We start from the raw sequence: 16,122 nt of genomic DNA, 5'->3' as shown, positions 1-16,122 counted from the left end.
TAATTGTCCAGTGTATGTTCTGTCTAAAAGTCTGTTTTATGTAAGAGGCAATTTTGAGGCTAGAGTCTGCCGTGTGCTCCTCTGTGGGGGGTCATTCTAGTATCTGCCATGTGCTCCTCTGTGGGGGGTCATTCTAGTATCTGCCATGTGCTCCTCTGTGGGGGGTCATTCTAGTATCTGCCATGTGCTCCTCTGTGGGGGGTCATTTTCTTGACTAAACCACATGGACTCCTTTTGTTTGGTGGCCATTTTGTTGGCTACCAAATGTGCAGTAATCTCTATGCAATGTGCATGAAGTTTCCTATATGCATTTGACCCATATTGTGTTTTTTAATCCAAATTTTTTACAGTTTCATTTGTTTGCTTTTAGCTTTAAATTTGCGTATTGCCAGCCAATTTAAAGTGTATTAAGCGAGTTTTCCCTTCACGTGTTCCACATTTAATGAGCGCGGTGAAGTCTGGGTTTTTGCACATAGATTTCTTGTATAGTGATTATGTTTTTCTTGTGTTTTTCCTGTTAAAAGTAGTTCCTTATTGTAAAGCGGGTTTGTTTTAAGCTGCTGTGTCGCGTGTTTCACGTCCAGCAGACTTTTTGTGTAAACGGTTCTAGGTGGTTGCAGTGAAGATTGCGTGTGTAACGTGGATCGTTTAGCGGTGCTGATAGGAGTGATTTTTGCGTCAGCAACAAGGTTACTTTTGGCGCAGTTTTTCGGTTTACCTCTGTGTAATTGTTTTACTGTGAAACGTCCCGTGTTTTTCATAAGGATCCACTTTGTCCTTTTTAACAGTTTTTCAGGTTGAAAAAGGGTTTTTCTGTGTGTATTAGGAAAGTTTTTTTTTTCTTTACACAAATTTCCTAAAGGTCAGTTAGCAGGTTTCTGCCCAACCAGTGACCCCTAAGTAACATCCAAGAACCCCTCTTTTTGTTTTGACTTGTGTTAGCTACTGTGTGCAGGGAGAGAAAAGCCACTTTCATCATTGTGCGGTGTGGCCTGCCAAACACAGTGGGTGATGAGAACCACATAAATTACGCTGTGCGAGTGGGCGGTCCAGGGAAGTCCTGGTCACCACAAACACTTCGGGTGGTCAGGATCACACAAATTGCGCTGTGGGAGTGGGAGGTGTGCTCTCAGTCTGACCGCCACTTGATGCGCTTCGGGTGATCGATAAGTATCACATAAATTACGCTGTGCTGGGAAAGTGGTGGAATCAGGCCTCTCGGTAGGATCCCACCGAGTGCTCCAGGGGGTAAACAGGTACCCGGACGCGGGATATATACCAGTGACTAGTCACGATGGGCAGTAGTCAGTCCATGAAGAGAGAGGGGGAACCAGCCCTCTTCAGGGTAAGGACAGCTGCACAACTGATGAAGGTGAGTTTGGGGGGGAAGTCTACAGAACCCCTCAAAAGGTGGAATAAATGGTCGAAGGGTACCAGATGGGAAATTCCCCGGGAAGGTACATTTGACGCATGGAGGTGGGAAAAATTCATCTCTGAATTTGAACCACGGATGCAGGCGTCAGAACTAGAGATCGCACAGCTATGGCTTCACAGGTCAATCCAATTAGGGAGGCAGGGCATACATAAACTGGTGTCTGTCCGGAAGAACCAGGTGATGTATACCTGGCCTCCAGAGGGAATAAAACAGGAGGATCCAGTGTCAGAGGTGGAAGAAGCTCTTTCAGGGCTGACTCTACTAAGGCAGGCAGGATCAGGGTCTGCTGGGGTTCCCCAACAACCAACAGTGGCTGAGATAAGTATAACTGCACCTGTCTCTTCTGTTAGTGACGTCACTCTTGACATACCTTCTGTGTCTTCTGTCTCTATGCCTCAGCCTCTGCCTCTGCCTCTCCCTTCTCCCTGCTTCACCCCAGCTCCTTCTGTTTCCAACTATGAAGCCTTCTCAACAACCGATTTGCAGACTATCTGTGAATCAAGGGGAATAGACACCCGGTTAAAAAACAGGGCGGATTGCATCAAAGCGCTACGAACCACTGATCAGACCCCTGCCCCCCAGCTATACCCTGATCTGAGGGACCTCAAACCTGAAGGTGCAGTAAGCGAGGTGGTTAATCTAAGCCCACCGATGATGCTGGGTCAGCCCTTGCACTCTTCCCGGACCGAGGCCTATCCAGTCAGGGTGCAGCAATTTGAAGGTCCTCCCAATGCACGGGGGGAACGGACTTTAGGGGAACGGGTAGTTTGGCATGTCCCTTTCACCCCGGCAGAGATCCGCACTATTCTGGCTGAGCTCCCGGACTATCGAGTCAATCCGAGAGGATTTGCTCGAATGTTTGGACAAAACCAGTTCAGCTATGGTATGAGCGGGTCAGATTGTGCACAGATCCTACGGGCAAAGGTGGGCATGGAAGTGGCCAGTACAGTGATTGCAGGGTGCTCTATAACCACGCATGAGGAGATGACTTCAGGGGGCAAAGAGTTCTGTACACAGCTAAAGGCAAAGCTTCCAGAAATGTATGGTGCTACCTCTACTACGGACATGATGAAGCTCACCCAGGGTCCTAATGAGGAAAGCGCCTGCTTCTGGCGCCGTCTCAAGCAGACGGCACTGGATGCGGATCTGGAAGTTGGACCTGATGCTCCAACTGAAGGGGTAAAGGTGACCGCGACGCACATTCTGTTGCGGGCCAAATTTTTGGAAGGCATCGATACTAAAATTCGGGAAAGGCTGGTTCTGGCCCGACCCGAATATAATGAGATGTCTATCCCTGCTATCCTTTCCACTCTTGCGGCAATAGAGAGGGAAATGGATAGAAGAAAACAAGACAAGGCCAAAGTTCTTATGTCCCAGACCCCACACGAAAAACCAAGGGATCTGGGTCACAGGAAGGATAGGCCCCCACCCAGGTGCTTCCAGTGCCACCAAACGGGGCACATGAGGAGGAGCTGTCCCCAATTACCTAAAGGTCGGTGGCAGTTCATTCCTGATGAGTCCTCCGCCCCTATGACCACCATGGTAAGTAACTCCTATGAATTCTCATAGGAAGTTGACAAATCGGTGTCGGCCCAGATCCATCTTTTTCTAGAGGAATTAAAATATCCCCTCCCTTGCCTCACCGACACCAGTGCAGCAAGAACGGTCCTGCGAAAACAGGACATCCAAGGCAAGGTACTCCTCTCAGGGGAAAGCCCTCCTAACCCCTACTAACCTCACTATCAAACGATGCACTATTCTTAACCCAGCTTCTCTTCTTCCTGTGTTGGAAGATGAGAAGGGGGGGGAGGACAACAATGACAGTGCTGAATTTTGCAACACGACTAACAATACTAACACCTCTTCTGCTAACATGTCTTCTTTGTCCACTATTAACCTCTCTTCCAAAGGACACGGCTGCATTTCTTTGGTGGAACTGGAGTCAACGGCGACACACCCCATATCACCCCGAGAGTAGCGGTAAGGTTGAACGTCTTCCGATACCCAAAAACCTTGGCCTGAGTGTCTCCCCATTGCCCCCTATTCCATCCGGAATGCCCCTCGGCAACCACATGGGCTGTCACCCTACGAGGTGTTGTTTGGGGGACCTCCCAAAACAGGGTTGTACTTTCCTCAACAGTTGTTGTCTTTGCATTCACAGCTTACAGGTTATGTGCAATCTCTGCAACGGGAGCTGCAGAAGATACACCATCGGGTTCGCGAATCGCTCCCCGATCCAAATACAATAACAGGTGTTCTTTCTATTGAGCCAGGTGATTGGGTCGTCCTAAAGAAACATCAAAGAACCGGACTCGAGCCACGGTTCACCGGACCATACCAAGTCCAGCTGACGACACCTACCTCACTCAAGCTCGAGGGACGAGACAACTGGGTGCACGCAAGCCACTGCAAGAAGCTTCTCAGCTACACCAGAGAATGAGGGGTGTCATTTTCCTTTTTCTTTTTGTTTGTATGTCTTACATGTGTGTGAACGGAGGAAAAGATGGCAGATACCCCAACCTTTTATTTAAAATGCACCTACGTTTAGCCAGAACCGCCAACAAAACCAACTGTTGGGTATGCTCTAAGCCCCCACCCAGTCATCACATGTCCGCAATGGCCGCTGTTCATGCCCTATATGACATCCGCGTCGGCATGAAAAAGCAAGGGACCCCTGGTCAGCCCCCACGTAGACATTTATCGGTAGAACTTAATGACACATTTTTAGCAGGTAACATCAGTTTCAGCACCAATATTAGCTCTAGCTCCTGTAGGGCCCTCGTCAGTCCATTATGGGTAACTGGGCAGCTAGGCAGCCCTCAGGTGTGCTTTAACATCAGCTTTGGCACAGGTAACAAGTTTGTTGGGATTACCACCTGCGAGGGAGGTATAACTGTCAATCTGACTAACCAGACTTCCTTTCTGAGTAACCACACTGACCGACCAGACCACGTGTGTTGGAAGGACGGATGTGATGTGCAGACTGAGGGAGCAATCCCCCAGTCTGTGCAACTGTTGCTCAGTACCAGAGGCCGAACGAGGAACTCCTCCTGTTCTGCTCTGACAGGTCCATACTATTTTCTGTGTGGTTCGGCAGCCTATAGAACATTTCCCCAGAACGCGAAAGGTTCGTGTGCCCTCATAAAGCTAGTCCCCGCATCCTATGTAGTGATGGACCATGAAGAGTTGATGGTCCACAAGAAGGTAAGGATGGCAGGGAGAGTTCGCAGGGAACTGTTCTCTGAGGGCGACCAGGCATGGGCTTGGTTCCCCTCATGGACAGGATGGGGAATAGAACTTATGAAGCGCCTGAACAATTTTTCTGTCATCGTGGATAGTATGTTTAACGAGACCGTAGAGGCTGTCAGAGAAATTGCCCAAGAACAACGGCAGATGGGAATTTTAGTGCTTCAGGAGAAGATGGCCCTTGATTATCTTTTAGCCGCCAAAGGGGGGTTCTGTGAGTTCATCGGAGAGGATTGTTGTACTTGGATAGAAGACACCGATGACAAGGTCCAGGCCCATATGGACAAAGTTAGTGAACTACAGGGAAAAGCTAGAGCTATAGCTAGTGAGGGTTGGAATCCGTTCAAGGGTTTGGGAGGATTGGGAGATTTCCTGTTCTCCATCGGATCTTGGTTGAAGGAAGTGGGAGTGTATATCCTGATGCTTCTCTTTTTCATCTGCCTTTTATATGCCGCGGTGAGATGTTCCTGTTGCCTCATCGACCGTGTAAGCCAAGCTCGGGCAGATGACCACATCTCCATGCCCGCTCCGGGGATCCCACTCCAACCACTGATCGGGGGAAGACCTCACCAACCAACCACCTTCTCTACAGATTACGTCCTGGCTTCCCTCTAATTTATCTCTCTGAAGACCACATTCTCCAAGACCTTCAAGCAAGCTTCAAGCCTCATCATTGTTTGTGTCTGCGATTTGGAAAACTGTCTGGGTCGAGACCAGCCTTGTGTGGCCCCGTCTGCAGGGGCAATTTGAGAATCTATTGCTGGATCTCCCCAGACCACCGTGGGATCACAAGCTTTATTCATACCACAAGTCTGTTTGTGGTTTTTGCAAGAGCCTTCCTGTAGTGAAGGTTCCAACGCTCTTGAGGATCATCGCTTCAATCAAGCCTGTTTGCGTCGAGTCTGCGTCGGGTCTTGTTGTTTCAGGTACCCCATGGAGCTTTATTCTCAGGGACAACTACAGGAACTCTTTGAAGTTTGAGACTACACCCATCAAGCTGAAGAAGATCAAGAAGGGACACGAGGAGAATATGATAAAACAGGAGGGAATGTCATGGAAATTTTGTATTATTGGTCGAACTTTAAATGTGTCATATATTCGTGTTATTCATATGTCTCTCGTGTGGCTTAATTAAAGCTCTGAAGGCTGCAATTGGGCCATGCGCATGTACAATGTATGTATTACAGTACTCAGCTTGGTAATGGATGAGATGGCAGATCTGCGCTTATAGACCGGCGTGTATACCACCACGGCATTCCATGCGAATGCTGCTGTCAGTAGACCGTGGGCCTGTATCCACATATCAGCAGCATGGTACCACGTGGGCTTCATAACGCAATGCGCAAGCGGTGTGAACTCCGTGTGTAGGCTTATGCATATCTTACAACCCATTACCAACTTGAAACTGTATCTGGGATGGATGTGTTTTAATAAAGATCGTATCGGGCCCATCCAGGTACAGACTGATATTTTTAGGGAGTGCTTGTGCAGAGAATTTTACATACCAATAGAAGCTAGTAGGACAGGAAATATGACCTCAGATGGCTCATAGGGGGGAAGGGGAGGAAGTCTGCTGACCTCAGAAGACTCATGGGGGAGGACCAGTGATAGATAATAGCAAAGGCTATGCTCCAATTGGAATGTATATCCTCTGTATAGGCAATCCCCATTGTATTGTTCGGTGGGAGGGTTTGACTTTATTCATGTGGGGGGCATGTGTGTATTTTTAATAAAAACAGAGAGCTGAGCCTAAAGCCGGCCCTTATGTGGATTGCAACCAGCCTTAGAGTGTCGTGTGATCATTCTAGGGTAACGGAGCTCCATCACCCACAAATTCAACAGAACCAAAGTATTTGGATAGGCAGGAATCGTGTAGTTTGGCTGCAGTCGTGGTAAGCGAGATTCGCACAGCTTTATGGGGGATTTCTGCGCATCCAACTGCGAGTACTCACGGTAAGGAGAAATTCGTTAAAGCGAATTTCCAAGACAATTGTGCACAAGAGCAGCGGCTCTCTCCTCAAAAGCTCAGAGGAAGCAAGGGAAGGCAATAGCTCCTGCTGCTGTCAATCACAACCAGTGAGGAGGAAGTGGGGTGCAGGGCCAGGCCACACTCCAGACCTGGCCAGAGCTGTAAACAGCTAATTAGTCTTGGCAGTATGTCTGTTTCCACAAACCATGGAAAACACTTCCCATTGTCACACATGACCTGTAAGGCCATTAAGCCTCTAGGAATGCACAGCATGCCATAAAACATCTATTCCATAACGTAACAATTACACATACTATTCATAGAATTCAACAGGAACAGAACACATTAATATTTGGTATATATTTATTATATATATTTGAATAGGGAATATCCTATCGAACAAATCAAGGTCATACATCACTATGTTAGCACATAGGAAAGGTGAGAAAGCAGTCTCCTGCCTCCTAAGTGACAAGGTATGCTGTGTTTGGTATCCCTGGGTTCAAAATATAATTCTGAATATTAATCTGCCAGTTGCTAGAATACCACCTGCACATATTGGAAGTTATTAATATTAGTGTAAAACTGCATTTGGGCACTGGTCATAAATGTAGTGGCCTCCCAGCACCCATCCCTTATTGGTAAATTGGTCTCTGTCCACACCCCCTTGATATCACAGAAAAGGGACTGACAGAACTTGTTAAGTTTAAGCTCTAGTTTTACCATCAACCGAGGAACATCTTAACGGACTTGAGAGCCACAGCAACATTTTTTGCTTTGACAATTGGACTCTGCTAAAACCAGGACTTTGCAAGTATTCTGCCTTCTTAACTCCTTTCTTTTATTTCTCTGTTGCATTATTGCTCTCTTTATTTCTTTGTAACATCCATTTCTTTAAATATTTTAATTGCATCATTTGACCTTTTTATTAATAAATCCTATTTTGAAAAGTGTTAAAATGATCTCTAAGGCTTTTAATGCAAACTAAAGAATCCCTGTCTCTTGAAGAGTGCTACTGTATATAATAATCCTCTGAATCTACCTGGTGACAGTGTGTGTTACAGGCGTTTATTGTTCACAATTTTTGCTAATATTGTGAAGGGCTGATAGTCCCAAAGCTATCCGGTGGCAGTTTGGAGTTTGAAGGGTTAATTGCGTAATTAACACAGTGACAATCGCTCTCAGGCTGCTGACACATAGATTGTAGTCCCGCAAGCTGGAAAATCTTTGTGCAGGATGCAGCTGAGAGTGGCGCTGTTACGCAAGTGACAGCGCAATGTGAGATTGGCTGGTCCTTTGTCACAAGTTGGTGAGAAGGGCAGGGGTCGGGTACTGCATTCGTCACATATTGGCTGGCAGTGTACGTGGGATAGTTCTACATGAGAGCATTCAGTGCAGCGTTCAGAATTAGCTCTGCACTGAAGGAAACCGGTTCATTTTTTTTTTATAAAGAGACATAGCAACAGCTCCTTCCTATCTCTGCTTTCTGCTCTATCTTTTCTTCTTGCAGTTATGCCTGGGTTATCAGATTACAAGAGGATGAGCAAAAATGGTTTATGTGCGGAGTGTGAAGAAAAAGGAACTGATATTGGTGGCAAGAATTGTGAAAGTTTTGATTCATGTCCTACAGGAGTATGATATCTGGGCAGACCAGAACCCGGGGGAACCTGAAACTGAAGGAGATCCTGCTATCTCCGAGCCCAGATAAGGCCTCGCAGGATGGGCAAAGGGAGACTGACACTGGAGTACCACTGAATATTACCTCCACACCACAGCATGAGCAGGCCAGCACCAGAGTGCCTATAACCAGCATAGACTCTCCTCAAATGCAGGAAGCCCTGAAACACATTAAGGAGACGGATCCTCTGGTGTACTTGCAGTTCTTTGAATGCCAGACAGCGGCTGAGAGAGAGGAACGCCAGGCAGCGGCTGAGAGAGAGGAGCGCAGGGCTGCGGCTGACAGAGAGACTACACAGAGGGAGAGTGATCGCTGGCACGACCTGGAGATGGCTAGGCTCCAGCAGCAGCGACAGGCTCAGAACCTAGGGTCCCTAGAGCACAGGGACACCTCTCTGCCCGTGGGCCCAGCAGCAAGGTTTCCGGTAATGTAAAAGGACAGTGACATTGACGTGTATCTGCTGTCGTTTGAAAAAACTTGCCATCAGTACCATCTGCCCCAAGCACAATGGGCTTGGTACCTGACACCAGGGCTACGAGGCAAGACCCTGAATGCCTTTGTCAAATTGCCAGCGGAACAGGACGAAGATTTTGAAGCCCTAAAGGATGCAATTGTCCGGAAGTATCAGCTAACCCCGGAAGTGTACCAGAAGTGATTTAGGTCCTTGCAAAAGTTACGTGGGGACTCTAATACGGATTTGGTAAGTTGCTTATGCACCACATTCTGGCAGTGGACCAGAGGACTGAAAGCTGACTCCTTCGAGTCCCTGGAGCATCTCATGATCCAAGATCAGCTGCTGCACCTCTGTCTGGCAGATGTCAGACAGTTTGTGTTGGAGAGAGGAACAGCATCTGCCAAAGCAGCAGCAGAACTGGCAGATACCTATGTCAACACTTGGGTATCTGACCACCGAAAGGCTCCTCTGAATGGCTGGAAAGGAGAGAAATCACCCATAGCAACCCCTCCTACGTCGGTGAGTCAAGTTTCCCATCACCCAACACCTGCAGTCCTGGGTGTCCCACCAATCTCCACTGACACCCACAGATGCTACAGCTGTGGAAATGCCAGACATCTCAGGACTCTGAGCAGAAGAAATGACATCACCTGGCCAGCAACTCTTCTTCCATTTTGTCCACAGGAAAACTCAGGTAACCACCGAAAACTTGCAACCAGTCACCATGAGCAACCGGACCATAACTGGTTTCCGTGACACAGGGGCGAAATTCACACCAATCAGACCAGAAGCGATAGAAAGAAAGGACATCATCAAAGGAAAGTTCTTTACCCTCACCGGAGTTGGGGGAACCTGTTCATATGTACCCCGTGCTAACATGTTCGTCGTTTGGAGTGCAGGATGAGAGAGGTAGGAGTCTTGGATGAAATCCCCACACCTGTTCTGTTGGGTGCCGATTTAGGTACTTTTGTTTGCTATTATGGCCCTGCTAAGAATACCCTGGATGCTCCCACGGAACTTTCTGCACATACCAAGGTACTGTGGGCACATGTTGGGTTAAAATCCGGGCAACCTGTGGATGGACAGAGGGAGGGTGAAGAGAATGTCAAGGTACAGAATTCTCCATCTCTTAGGGAAGGAGAGGAGACCCCTTTGCATGAGCAGGTATCAAACGCATTTGTAATTGATGTTAACAATATAATTACTGAATGTGAAGATGTTTTTTCATTGTTGGGGGCCACCCAAGTGAGTGGGCAGAGGTACAGTCTCTGGGTGCTGAGCAAAGGGATAGTCTGGATAGGCCCTTTCCTTGCTCCAGTCCAGAGGATTCTGCTTCAATAACTCCCAAGCAGTTGTCTTTGTATGGTACTGGACAGCTAGGTGGTACTTGTAGTCCCACGACTAAGCCAGCACTGGGGAGTGACCAAAGTGTTGAAGCCATCAGCAAGCCAGCTGTGAGCTTCCCTGCTGAGTAAGATAAACAACAGCTTGATTGGGACAGTGAGAAGCTAGGAATTAATAGTCTACAGGCAGGAGGCTTGGGGACTGGAAGAGTTAACCAGCTGCTCATTGCTTCCAGTCAGACTAGGGGACATGTATTGAGAATGTCACCTGATATGGCCTGTCAAGGCCAAGGCAACATTTTTTGCCTGAAGTCCCACTGCGGAGTGGGGAATGCCTAGGCCTCTTAAGTGTGGCATTGTGCAGTGACAAGTTCTTGCCAGGATAGCTCAGGTGGGTTTGGACTAGGATCTGAACCATGGATGAGCTCAGGAGTGTTCATACACAAGTCCAAACCTGCCTGGGCTGTCCTGCTGGAAAGCTATCAAAGAGGACAGCCAATTATAGGCAGCACAGGCATTATCCACCCATTGTGATTGGATGTCCTCTATGACAACTTCCCAGTGTGATAGCTTGTAATGCCTGAGCTCAGCCCAGAAAATAACTACCAGAAACTGGAAAGGTTGAGCAGCGGGCCGAGTCAACCCTTGTGTGATGCCATGAAGTTGTCAGGAAAGAAGCTGTGACTAGAGATGAGCTCCGGCATGTACAGACAAGGATCTGAACCCACATATGTGAACCTGCCAGGAAGCTGTCCCCTGCACTGGGCCAATAATCTGCAGCTGGGGCATTTCTTGTTGTAGATGAATGGCCCTTAACCACTTGCAGCTGTATGTCGCTGGCCTCTTATGGGAAGAGGGCACAAGCACACGTGCCCCCTGTATACAGCAGAAGCTTGATAGCAGGTCTCAGCCAACGATTCATGGCCAGGACTTGCTAATTGGCTGTGTCCAATCACAGCCCAGAGCAATGTGTTAACAAACAACACAGGGCTCTGTACAGACGGAATGATCTCTTTGTTTCTACTCCTTGAAAAGCAGGGAGAGGAAACAGAGAGATATGTAATGTACAGCGCTGAGCGAACTGTTGGCGCTTTATAAATACTGTATAATAATAATATTTAGTAAAAAGCAGAACACATTACAGGCAGTCCCCGAGTTAAGTACATTCGGCTTACGTAATACTCATACTTACGTACACTTCCCTCGGGACCGGAAGTCAAGCTGTCAGCATTCTTGTGCAGCAAGCTGATAAGAGACTAGCTGATAAGAGACATCAGAGAGACATAAGAGACAGAGACATCCATTGCTCGTTACTTGTGGGGCTAGCAGTGTCTGCCCACTATCTCCAAAGTGATTTAAGACTGTCTGTCTGCACCTCCGGGGAGAGGAAAGGAGAGGCTGTCAGGCTGCTCACTGAAGTGATCCTCCGTCTGTGCAGGGGGGAGGGGGCAGCGTGTGCTGTGTAAAGGAGAGCAGAGTTCTCTCATACAGTACATTACAGTACAGTGTATTTTTACCCTGCAATAATGCCTCCAAAGCAAAAAGCTGATGCAAGTGCTGGCACAGCAAAGAAAAGAAAAACAATCTCCTTGGAAGATAAAGTAGAAATAATAAAGAGATCAGAGAGTGGTGAAAAATCATCATCCATTTGCAAAGCATATGGTTATGCTCCGTCAACAATTTCAACAATTTTAAAAGATAAGAGTAGAATAATGGAGCATGTAAAATGCTACATCCCAACCAATGCTACAATTATTACCAAGCAACGCAGTGGTTTAATCATCAAGATGGAAAGGATGCTGACCATTTGGATAGAAGACCAAAATCAGCATAATATACCTATCAGTCTTGCTTTAGTACAAGAAATATGTTAAGGCAAACATGTGTCCAAGCTGCAGTTCTTATGCAAAACACCAGTTTAGAGCCTCTTGAGGTTTTACTGCTTTCTGTAACCTTATTACAAAAACGTAATCTAATATCCTGTCGTTTGGTTAGTAGTTAGTGCTTATAAAAGTGCCTGATTCAACTTATGAACAAATTCGACTTATGAACAAACCTACAGTCCCTATCTTGTACGTAACCCGGGGACTGCCTGTACACAAATTAACACTTGTTAGGCACACACTTAATCCCTTGATTACCCGAGATGTTAACCCATTCCCAGCCAGTGTCATTAGTACAGTGACTGTGTATAGCAGGGGTCTCCAAACTTTCTAAACAAAGGGCCAGTTTACCGTCCTTCAGACTTTAGAGGGGCCAGACTGTGGTCATTGGGAGTAGAATATGTCCCTCATCATTTGGCGTAAACAATGCCCCATCTTTGGTGTCAGTGAGACGAACTGTGCCCCATTCTTGGTGTCTTTGGTAGGAATTGTGCCTCATCATTGAGCCCCATTGTTGGTGTCATTGGGAAGAACTGTGCCCCATCATTGGTGTCATTGTGCTCCATTGTTTGTGTCATCGGCAGGAATTGTACCCCATCATTGGTTTTATTTGTAGGAATTGTGCCCTACTGTTGGTGTCATTGCACCCTATTGTTGGTGTTATTTGGAAGAACTGTGCCCCACTGGTGTCTTTGGTGGGAATTGTGCCCCATCATTGGAGTCGTTGGGCCCCATTGTTGGTATCATTGGGAAGAACTGTGTTCCATCATTGGTAGGAATCGTGTCTCATTGTTTGTGTCATTGGGAGGAATTGTGCCTCATCATTGGTGTCACTGGGAGGAAGTGCCCCTTCATTGTCAAGTAATTAAATAGTGCCCCAAGGGCCAAATAAAATCAAGCAGAGGGCCGCAGTTTGGAGACCACTGCTGTATAGGATCACTGTATTAATGTCACTGGTGATGTCAGTGGTAGTTAGTGTCAGATTGCCTGCTGCACTATCACAGTCACACTATAAGTCCCCCATCACCACCATTAAGAGTACTAAAAAAATCCAGTATATATACACCTTAGTTTGCAAACACTATAACGTTCATGCAAACCAATCAATACACACTTATTGGGATTTTTTTTTTAGCAAAGACATGTAGCAGAACACATGTAGACCTAAATTTACGAATACATTTTTTTTATTGTATATTTTTTATAGCAGAAAGTAAAAAATATTGTTTTATTTTCAATTGTTGGCCTTTTTTCATTTACATAATAAAAAATAAAAAACTCAAGGTGATCAAATACCACCAAAATAAAGCTCTATTTGTGAGAAACAAAATGATATAAATGTCATTTGGGCACAGCATTGCATGACTGCACAATTACCAGTTGAAGTAGAACAAATAGCAAAAAACGGCCTGCTTATGAAGGGGGTAAAACCTGATTAAAGTGGTTAAAGATGACAACTTCCTAGTGGGTTTGCACATGTGGTTTCGGATCCTAGTCTAAACACACTTCTGCTCATCCCTAATGCCTCGTGTACACATGAACTCACCTAGTCGTTAAACTCTCCTGGCAGCAGAAAAATGCGTGCAAATGCGGTACCGCGTTTAGCATTTGGATGTTTATTCATTTGATTAGCCAGAGTATTTTCCACTGACATGGATAAATGCCCAAGTGCTAAACGCAACTAGCGTTTAGCTATGTTTATACGCGTTTTTGCCACATTTAGAGTTTCTTTATACCAAAAAGTTCCTTTGCGTTCAGAAGAGGAACTTTAACTGCCCCTAAACTCTGCTGCTCCTAAACTCTGGTAAAAGCCTATGTGTACATGAACACATAGGCTTTTATTGAGTTGAGTTCAGGGCTTTGGCAAAAAATGCCCAAAACTCCTAAACTAGGAGCAGCAGTGTAAATGAGGCCTAACCCTGACCAGTTGGGAGTTGTTACCACCCCCTATTACCCGCTTCCCAACCACCCTACAGAAGAAGTACTGCTACAGGGCAGCATAGCTGTGCAAAATCACGTATATATACATGATTTGCATTTCTGGGTAGGGGGCGCATGCCTGCGCCACTATTGGCTCCTCAGCATGTCATCACAAGGTCCAAGCCGCACATTCTCTGCCGAGACTTGGTGATCGTCGGCGGAGCTGACAGGGGAGAGGTCAGTGTGTAAACAACACAGATCTCTCCCGTCAGCACAAACAATCTGCTTCGTATTGCTCTGCACAGCAGAGCAATACAAAGCAGCTTATTTACATAGTAAAACAGCACACCATTAACCCTTTGATCGCCCCAGATGTTAACCCCTTCCTGCCCAATGTCATCAGTACAGTGACAGTACTTCTTATTAGAATTGATCACTGTGTCAGTGACAGTTAGTTCCCCCACAGTGTCAGAATGCCCACCACAGTCCCGCAATAAGTCGCTGATTGCCACCATTACTAGGGTATATATATATATATATATATATATATATATATATATATATAAAAATTCCAGTATCTATACCGCCATTTGTAGACGCTATAACCTTCAGGTAAACCAATTAATTTACACGTATTGGGATTTTATTTTAGCAAAGACATGGAGCAGAATACATTTTGGCCTAAATTCATGATGAAATTAGATTTTTAAAAAATTTTTACTGGATATTTTTATAGTAAGTCAAAAATATTGTTTTGTTTTTATTTTCACAATTGTCTGTCTTTTTTTGTTTATAGCGCAAAAAATTAAAAACACAGAGGCAATCAAATACCACTGAAAGCTCCATTTGTGGGGGAAAAAAGGAAATAAATTTAATTTATGTACAATGTTGCATGACCGCGCAATTGTCAGGTAAAATAAGGCAACGCCGTTTTGCAAAAAAATGTCCTGGTCTTGAAGGGGGGTAAATCCTCTGGAAGCAGGGGCGGACTGATCATTTGGAAACTCAGGCACTGCCCGAGGTCAGTAGGGGGCCCCATGAGATGCCCCTGGTACCTTTTTCATAGGCTTTTTTGAGTTTGGGCAAGGACACAGGGGCCCCATGAGTTGTCAGTCCGCTCCTGTCTGGAAGGCAAGTGGTTAATCACGTGGTTGATTTCACTATCGTGTGAGAGGAGTGTATACGCCATGTCTGAGCTCAATCACACCGGTCCGGTGCTGAAATGTGTGCAAGGGCTGTGCTTCGCATTGTTACATAGCATCACACGGTTTACCTTCTTTTACCTTTTAAAGTATCCCAAAATGCCATTTCATTCAAGTCTATGCTCTGCGGTGTATTGTGGTGCTGTGCTTGGTAAAAATGCACACAATGTACCACAACCCACCCTCAGCACACTGTTATAGTGGGGAGCGGGGACCACAGACAACCAATTGTTTTCTCTGGGGCCTTGTGTCGCTCTATGCACCTCAGGGAGACAGTGTAGTGTGAAGGAGCCCTGGAGAAACACAGTTATCACCCAGGATGACGCACATAGGCTGAGCCCATCCCTCACCTGAACACAGGAGACACGGAGCCCGGGAGAATATACACTCACACACCCCATTTCTACACACAGCCGCCATGAAAAACTGGGGGACCTGCTGACTCCAACATGACCGCCCTCATCACCCCAAGCCAAGAGAAGTTTCTCACCCTGAGTACACCTCACACCATGTCACATCTCTTCCCGAACTCTCTGCATCCGTCGCTTCTCCGTTCTCCTGGCAACGGAGCGCTGACATCACCAGAATGCGACGTACAACTTGTCACTCTGCGCGCCTGGGAGGGGGCAGAGGGCGGATACTGTACCAGGGTGGCTGTATACAGTGGTGTGTAGAGTTCCTGATCGTGGAGAAAACACAGCTAGTCCATAATAGAGCACCTCGGTCTGTCCGAGTCTCACAGTAATCACTTCCCACTGTCTGTTTTAGGATCAGATCCCTCTGTCTTTTATTGCAGCTTAAATGTCCTTTTAGGATCGGATGCTCATGTTCCTCATTACATCTCAGATGTCCCTCTTTTAAGATCAGATCCCACTATTCTTCATTACACTTCTGATGTTCCTCTTTTAGGATTATATCCCTCATTACGTCGCAGAGTTCCTTCTTTTTGGATCAGATCCCTCATTAAACCTCTGATATCCCTCTTTTAAAAT

General features: G+C 46.4%; 1 protein-coding gene across 2 annotated transcripts in view; it reads right to left on the bottom strand.

Annotated features, from left to right (window-relative positions):
• IFT57 (intraflagellar transport 57) overlaps positions 1 to 15,750 on the bottom strand; it is a 43,416-nt gene extending 27,666 nt beyond the window's left edge. Inside the window, exon 1 of one of the 2 annotated variants that reach the window (XM_089692234.1) lies at positions 15,621 to 15,750. The gene's annotated coding sequence lies outside the window, so the exon portion shown is untranslated. The remainder of the gene's footprint in view (positions 1 to 15,620) is intronic. The other variant, XM_089692235.1, reaches the window with a different exon arrangement.
• Between the last annotated feature and the right edge of the window lie 372 nt (positions 15,751 to 16,122).

Source organism: Staurois parvus, unplaced genomic scaffold (assembly GCF_062004578.1).
Source record: "Staurois parvus isolate SC_StPar_1 unplaced genomic scaffold, SC_StPar_1.0 ptg000580l, whole genome shotgun sequence".
Taxonomy (NCBI): domain Eukaryota; kingdom Metazoa; phylum Chordata; class Amphibia; order Anura; family Ranidae; genus Staurois; species Staurois parvus.
This window is presented reverse-complemented; position numbering and strand designations above follow the sequence as displayed.